This window comes from Macaca mulatta, chromosome 4 (genome assembly GCF_049350105.2).
Source record: "Macaca mulatta isolate MMU2019108-1 chromosome 4, T2T-MMU8v2.0, whole genome shotgun sequence".
NCBI lineage: Eukaryota > Metazoa > Chordata > Mammalia > Primates > Cercopithecidae > Macaca > Macaca mulatta.
In genome coordinates, this window is record NC_133409.1 from 109,276,468 (window position 1) to 109,285,153 (window position 8,686).

At 38.7% G+C, this 8,686-nt stretch overlaps 1 pseudogene; it reads left to right on the forward strand.

Moving 5' to 3' along the window:
* Positions 1-5,948: 5,948 nt before the first annotated feature.
* On the forward strand, positions 5,949-6,046 carry LOC114677836 (U6 spliceosomal RNA; annotated as a pseudogene).
* Positions 6,047-8,686: the final 2,640 nt, after the last annotated feature.

An 8,686-nucleotide genomic window follows, 5' to 3' on the forward strand; every position in this document is an offset into this window, starting at 1 on the left:
CCGGACACAGGCATTCCCGCACTCCCTGGGGTCCGGGAAGCCTGCGTGCTCCTGCTTCCTAGCATCTCCCTGCTCTAGGCGCCTGCTCCACTGCAGAGCTAAGTTGTGGTCGAGTCTAGGCACTGTCACGACCTGGTGAGGTGTGCACATGCTCAGGGTGGCTCTGACATGCCAGCCCTCTGCCGCCTTGGCCCATTTCGGACTTGTGGCACCAAGGTGCAAGGGAGGGAAATTTTGAGTGCTGAAGGCAGCTGGACATGGGCCTGCGGGTGTCCCTCAGTGCAGACAGCCTGGGTGTTGTAGATAGTAGGTTGATGGCGGTGTGAGGAAGACGGATTCCTGGGCAGGAAGGGGGGAGTCCCCAGTGAAACCTCACCTTCAAGTCAGGCCGGTCTGAACCTTGGGGGCCAGGCTGCCAGTTCCCAGTGAGGTCTGCAACCTGGAGTGAGAACTTCCTTGATGTCTTTTGGCTAATCAAATGATGTTTTTTCCACACCCACCCATGGCCACCCATGGACTAATCAGCACACACTTCCTCCCGCCCATGTGCCAATCAGCATGCATTTCCTCCACTCAGAGCCCATAAAGCCCCATTCCCATCCCCACCCTACTCCACCACCCACTCAGCCAGACTCAGTCAGACATTTGTGGGGTCTGCCTGTCTGCAGATAGGAGCTACCCACCTGGGGTATCCTCTACATTCATTGATACTACCTGCCTGCAGATAAGAGCTGCCCACTTCTGGTCTCCTCTTTGCTGAGAGCTGTTTCATCTCCCAGTAAAGCTCTTTTCCACCTTGCTCACCCTCCAGTTGTCTGTGTAACTTCCTTCTTCCTGGATGCAGGACAAGAACTCGGGACCCACCAAATGGCAGAGCGAAAGCAGCTGTAACACTTCCCTGGCTTGCATGCCAACCTATGGGCAGGAGCTAAAGGGGCTGTGACACTACAGCCCTCCTGCCCTCTGCCAGCACAGGGCGGGTGCTCCACATGACGGGAAGCAGTGGCAGGAGCCAGGCCAGCCCTGGAGCCGCAGGCTGGAGTGGGATGACCAAACTGAAAGAGATGTAACAAATTGGGTGAAACACATCCCCCCAAAACATGCCTCCCCCACTCACTGCACTGCAGGTGATGAGAAGCAGAGAAGAGCCGCAGCCCTTCTGGGAGCCCAGACCTCGCGGCTCCCCAGGCCAGGGCTGTGACATGCTTTAACACCCTCTTTGTTGCTCTGCGGTTTCTGGTGTCTCCTAGTTTCCGGGTGCTACTGCGTTCCCCTTGTCCAGACACTGGTGCCCACAGCAGAAGCTGCTTGTGATCTGGCCTAGCATTTAACACAGCTGACACCTGTGACAGTGCCCGGGGTTGCCTGCCTTACTGCAGCAGCTGGCGTGCCTGGCTGTGCACAATGGCCAGACCCTGCACTCACTCGCTCACATACCCCTTGCCACTCCACATCTGGCTCACCCTTGGCAGACATCAGATCCAGGCTGGTAGCACAAGCCAAGTACAGCCTGCCGGGCTGAGTGGGCAGAATGAGTCCAGCAGGCATGAGCAAAACTCAAGTAGAGGCACCGCTGGCCACAGAGGTTTCTGGCTGGTGAGGCAACACCCAAAGGATCATCTGACAATTACATGAAGACAGAAGATGAAACATAAGCTAGCAGAACTCAGTAAAGAAAGACAAGAGCAATGCAGAAAATCATCAAGAAGAAAACCAGGTAGTAATCAACTTAAAATAACATGACTAAAATTCAAGAAAAGGCACAATAGGTTGCTAAAAGAAAATGAATGAAATGTGTAATAACAGAGTTTTAGAGTAGAATAGACAGCCTTTATCTAGAAAATGATAGCAAAGAAGATCCAAAATATGCTTGTTATTCCTGAAAAAGAGAACTCATCAAAGTTCAAAAGTATTTTATTATATAACCTCCCTGAAATATTAGCACATCATGTCCTACGAAACACTGACAAACATAATCCCAAGTTATATCCTGATGAATTTATGGAACTTTCATAATAAGGAAAAAAATTACATGGCACTTAAGGTAGGGGAAGCACACTCCAAGCAAAAAGAAATAATCAGACTGTGTCAAACTTCTCTACAGCAACACTACAGGTAGAGAGTGAAGCACAGTCAAGGTTTTAGGGAAAATATGGTAGGACTACAGGATTCTGTCTGGCCAAGTCACTCTTCAACTATTAAAAAAATAAAATCAGACATTCTCAAGACAATCTCAAGGATTACAGCATCCATGAGCTTTGTTCATAAAACTACCAGCCAATGAAATCTAGCCAAGAAAGGATGAAGTGAAATAAACTAGGAAAGACAAAGCTACTCAGACATGAGCTTAAAAATTAATTTAAATTTTGAGACGAAGCTAAACACATGTGATTATTATGCAGACATTAGAAAATAAAATTGAAATAATAATAGTATTTTGAGTTCAATATTCCAAAGTTAGCCTCAAAATCAAGTGTAGCCTACAAGGCAATTTGGATAAAATGATCAAACTCTCTGAGGTTTTTAAACTGAGATGTTATTTAATGCTGTTCCATGGTGTTTATGTTTCTATCCAGTGGAAAATGTGGTAGATAATTATTTGGATGTCTAGCAGAACACGATCTCCTATTCTAAATTCTGCCCTCTTGAGTTCCTATGGTTATACAGTTCTCTCTGTCCTGCATGGCCCTATCTCACGGACAGAGCTGACTGAATATGAATGCATAATAAACCCAACTAGACCAATCAGATCCTCTGCCCTGTTGCCTGGAATTGAGACACTGATCCTGTGGATGAAGATATGTACTATCGGAACTTGCACTGTGGCCAAACAGAATTCTAGTTCATAGAAATAAATCAGTAAAATAGATATAAGGAGGTAAGAAACCTCCTTAGTATAAGAAATGACATTATAATTAACAGTTCCAAATAAAACCATTAAGCTGGATAAATTAAAGTGAGTTCCGGGTTGGGGGGCAATGATGATTCCTCTATCAAGGAATAGAAAAACAGCAATTTGGTTTGGCAATAACAAAATAGTTCAGCTATCATTGTTATATTTGGCTATTCGGTGTGTATTTTCATAAAAAGTGAAGCTTTAAAGGATGTGATCGCCCACTTGAAGGTATCAGAGTATTTTAAGGCAAGAAATTACATAGACCAAAAGAAAAGCAGGGATAGCAATTTAAGACTACTGTCTTTCCAATCAATAAATTATGTGTCCTGCCAAAATGCAACATCTAAATTATTTGAATCACATATCTCCAAATTAGGCTGATGTCCTTATTGAATACTAATATTTATAATGGGATACGTGCAACTAAGATAATGGAAAGAAATCATTATCCATGTGCTCCTTCATGAGCTAGAGAATGGCCTTCTATCGTGTGCCATACCATAGCTCCGATTTAACACATTTGCAAATATCTTCAAAACATAATATGGATTTTATGATTTAGGCTTAATACACACGAGCGGATTAAGGAATTGTGCTCTGCTGGTCATTGTTTTTCTTCTGGGCCTTAAGACTAAAGCCATTAAGCAGATAAAAATGGAGTCAGGATTCCAGGATAAGACGTGGATAAAAATAATAAACCAAGTTCTGACAGTTCAGCCAAGCAAATCCATTAAGCACCGTGATGCAACAAGTTATCTGGCTTGGTTTACTGCAAATACAGCTTCCTAAAACCAAACAGTATCAACAAAGATTTTATCGAAGTCTACAGGAATGTTGACGTAAAAAAAAAAAAAAAAAGACCAATAATTTTTTAAAAGAAAACTCCCTGTATCCCAGCACTTTGGGAGGCCGAGGCGAGTGGATCACGAGGTCAGGAGATCGAGACTATCCTGGCTAACACGGCGAAACCCCATCTCTACTAAAAATACAAAAAATTAGCCAGGCCTGGTGGCAGGCACCTGTAGTCCCAGCTACTTGGGAGGCTGAGGCAGGAGAATGGCGGCGTGAACCCGGGAGGCGGAGCTTGCAGTGAGCCGAGATTGTGCCCCTGCACTCCAGCCTGGGTGACAGAGCGAGACTCCGTCTCAAAAAATATAAAAATAAAAATAAATGACTCGAACCAATATGGGAAACTCAGCTAAAATAAGGTTTCTTTCAGTTTTTTTGTTTGTTTGTTTGTTTGTTTGTTTAAGTCAGGACTACAAAAGATGCTGGCAGAGCCAGACTGGATTTCTATGCATTATGAACATCCTCGTTATGAGAATCCTCCCCAATATTCCCTTCAGGGTATCTCTGAAGGACATCAAATATAGAAGTTATACCAGTAGACAGAACCTGGGCCAGCTAGAATTCTTAACTGCTCATTCTACTGGATAGAAAATGAATCAACAAACTCAAAAGTCTATGACATTAACTGGTCAGCCTCTCTCCCTCAGATTACAACATGCCTGCCCTTAGATCCCAAATCTGTCTCAGAAGAAAAATATTTTGGTATCACCAATGTGATGAAACACAGTGAAAAGGCATGTTAAATAAACTATACTATTTATTCAATTCTATTTTATCTTTGTTAACATTTTAAATTGTTATAAAAATAAATTCTGAAAATAAAGAAACATTATGATTGCCATTTCATGGAGAAGCAGATCAATATCCTCTCAGGTTGGCCCATCACCAATCATTTTAGCCACTCTATAGCTTTGACCTTCTCACAGCGGACACAGGTGGTTCAAAACACAAAAGGCCAGAGGCAGCAAAAGCACAGAGTAATGAGAGTAGAGAAACAGAGCTTTGGTACCTCACAGAGAACAAAGCTGTTCTCAGGGTATAAGTAATCAAGAGCAAGCATTTTACAGGGTATTTTAGAGAGAAGTAAAAGCTTTTTGGTAAGGCAGTTATAAAAACTCAAATTCAAATGAATGCTGAGCAAAGGCACAGGCAAAGACTAGAATTCTTATGCAAATTACAGTTGCAAGAAAACATCTGGAGCCAACTGACAGAGGACCAAAATACTGTGGAATAAAAATGGGAAGAATGCAGAAGACAGTCAGTCAGTGGAAACTGGGAGAAGAAACATGGAAATTAAACATGTAAAAAAAACTGCTCCCATGTCTATACGGATGATTTTTATTAATCTTATTATGAGAAGAAAATGGAAGTGTGTATCAGTACATGCTGCTGAGAATCCATAATTATAAAACAAAAACTACACAATTTTAGTCTAGTATTGACATATATATTTTTCGTTACTTAGAAGACATTTTTTATTGTCTTATACTAACTTTAACAACCCCTCCATATATTCATCAAAGTTCTGATCCTTAGAAAACAGAAAATAGATGAGCAAATAAATTTGGTTTTTAACAAGGTTTGTTATCTGGGTGTTACTTGTTTTCAACAGATAATTTGAAAACATCGAATTTTCATTAGAAATGGATTTTTGCTTATATAAATGTTCCCAATAACAATCTTCTGAGCTTTCTTGTCAATTCAGTAAGATGAAGGAAGGCTAAGCAGAGATATTGAAACATAAATACTGAAAAGGAAGAGACAACAACATTTGTAGAAAATGCTGCTGAAGAATTGACTCATGAAATATTTCAGGGGTGCAATTGGCAATATGACAAAAAAATACTTAAAATATGCAATATCTTTGAGGCAATAATTCTAGTTCAAGAAATTTACTTGAAGTAAATAACCAGAGATGTGAGAAGATGTGTGTGTGAAGAATATTTACAATAACTTACTTCTATAGTTAAAGAAAATAGAGTGCTCACTTTAGCAGCACATATACAGATAATCTTCAATTTATGGTGGTTTATATTGTGGTTTTTCAACTTTACAATAGTGTAAAAGTGATAAACATTTGGTAAAAACCATACTTATTTCACCATCGCTAAATAAAGTAGCCAGCCATTGCTTTCAGTCAGCTGCATATTTCAACATAATACTTTCTACTTACAATGGGTTTCTTGGAAAGTAACTCTATTGTAAGCCAAGGAGCATTTGTACTAAAATTGGAATGATAGCATATTAACATGGTCCCTGCACAAAGATGACATGAAAATTTGTGAAGCTTTCCATATTTTTCAACCCAAAGAGTTCATCAAGACAAATAATAATCAAATTATCAAAAATAAAAGACAATTTTAAGAGCAGCAAGAGATAAGAAATGCATTGCGTACAATAGTATTTTAATACCACTATCAGTTGACTTCTCATTAGAGACCTTACAAGGCAGGGAAGACTGGGATGAAATATTCAAAACGCTGAATGAAACAAACCTGACAACCAAGGATATCTGGCAAAGCATTCTTTTGGAAATGAGGGAGACAATGGTAGCATCTTACAAAATAAGATGTTTACAAGATGTGCACAATAGCAAAACCATGATATTGACTTTTATACAGTAAAGATACAGAAAATTTCCATCACCAAAGAGATCCCTTGTATTGTCCACCTTTCCATCTACTCCTCTCCTCTCTTCCATTCCCTACCCCTGGCCACTACTAACCTGTTGTTTATATTTATAATTATGTCATTTTAAGAGCATTATATAAGAAGAATCATATAATGTGCAATCTTTGGGGACTGGTTTTTTTCACTCAGCATAACTCCCTGAAGAATCATACAGTTTGCTGCAAGTATCACTAGTTCATTTCTTGTATTGCTGAGGTAGTCCACGTTACGGATGTATCAGTTTGTTTAACCATCTGCCCATTGAAGGATGGCTGAATTTTTTCCAGGTTTTTTGGTTCTGGTGAATAAAGTTGCTACAAACATTTTAAAAAGAAAAAATAAATGAGAAAAAATAAAACATTCTCAGGTAAACAAAAGTTAAGGGAGTTTATCAGCATGAGGCCTGCTTTACAGGAATTGCTAAAGGGAGTTCTTTAAACTGAAACAAAAAGCTTCTAATAAATAACATAAAAGTTATACATGCACAAACCCAATGGTCTAAGTAATACAGAGCAATAATCAGAGTGCTCTAGGACTATAATGTTGTTATATAAAGTAATTTTATTCTTAGTACAGGAGTAAAGGACAAAAAAATTAATAACTACTGTTGAAATAAATTGTTGAGGAATACATACTATAAAATGATGTAAATTCAGACATTAAAAATGAAAATTGTGTGTGGGGGAAAGTAAAAGTATAGATTTGTTGTATGCAAAATTTGCTCACTCTTACTGTTATAAGTAGAAGATATTCTATGTAAGCCTCATGGTAAACAAAAGCAAAAAAAGTTTATTGGAGACACACAGAAAAATGAAAAAGATTAAAAACTACAACTACAGAAATTTATCAAACCACAAAGTAAGACAGCAAGACAGGAAGAAACAAAGTATCTACAAAAACCCAGAAAACAATTAACAAAATGGTGAACAGTAATTCCTTACTATTGGCAGTAGTGAGTCCTTACCTATCAATAAGTACCTTGAACATAAATAGATTAAATTCTCCAATAAAAGGACATACAGTAAATGAATTTATAAAAAATAAGACCCAACTACATACTGCCTACAAGAGACTTACCTCACTTTTTAGGATACACAGACTGAAAATGAAGGACTAAAAAAAGATATTCTATGCAAAACCAAAATAACGCAGGGATAGTAATACTTAGCAAAAAATTAAAGAGGAAAAACTACTTCCAAACTTTTATTATCAATTAATTAATTAATTTATTTATTTTAAGACGGAGTTTTTCGCTCTTGTTGCCTAGGCTGGAATGCAATGGCACGATCCCGGCTCACTGCAACCTCTGCCTCCTGGTTCAAGAAATCCTCCTGCCTCAGCCTCCTGAGTAGCTGGGATTACAGGCCTGCACCACCATGCCTGGCTAATTTTGTACTTTCAGTAGAGACAGAGTTTCTCCATGTTGGTCAGGCTGGCCTTGAACCCAAAATTTTTTTAAATAAGGCCAGCATCACTCCGATACCAAAGTCAAGCAAGGATATAAAAGGAAAGAAAACTACTGGCCAATATCCTTGATGAATATAGACACAACAATTCTCAACAAATTAGCAGCAAGCCAAACTCAACATCACAAAGGATCACTTATCATGATCAAGTGAGATTTATTTCTGGGATGCAAGGATGGTTTAACATTCACAAATCAATAAATGTGATACACCATATTAGCAGACTGAAGGACAAAAAGTTATATAATCACCTCATCAGATGCAGAAAAAAATTTGATAAAATTCAACATCCTTTCATGACAAAAACACTCAGCAAATTAGGTATACAAGGAAAGTCCTTCAGCACAATTAAGGCCATACATAATAAACCCACATCTAACATTATACTCAATGATGAAAAATTGAAATCCTTTTCTCTAACGACTGCAACAAGACAAAAATTCCACCTGTTGCTACTTCTATTCAGCATTGTAATGGAAGTCCTTCTTAGAGCAATAAGGCAGGAGAAGGAAATAAAAGGCATCTAAATAAATAAAAAAGAATTAAAACCATTGCTACTTTGCTGATGGAATGATCTTATATCAGAAAAAGCTAAAGACTATAACCAAAAACTGTTATAACTAATAACAAATTTGGTAAAGTTGCAGGATACAAAATTAACACACAAAAATCAGTAACATTTCTCTACACTAAAAACAAACTTTCCAAAAAGGTAATCAAGAAAACAATCACATTTACAATAGCTACAAAAAAATTAAATACTTAGGAATAAATGTAACCAAGGAGATGAAAGACCTGTACATCG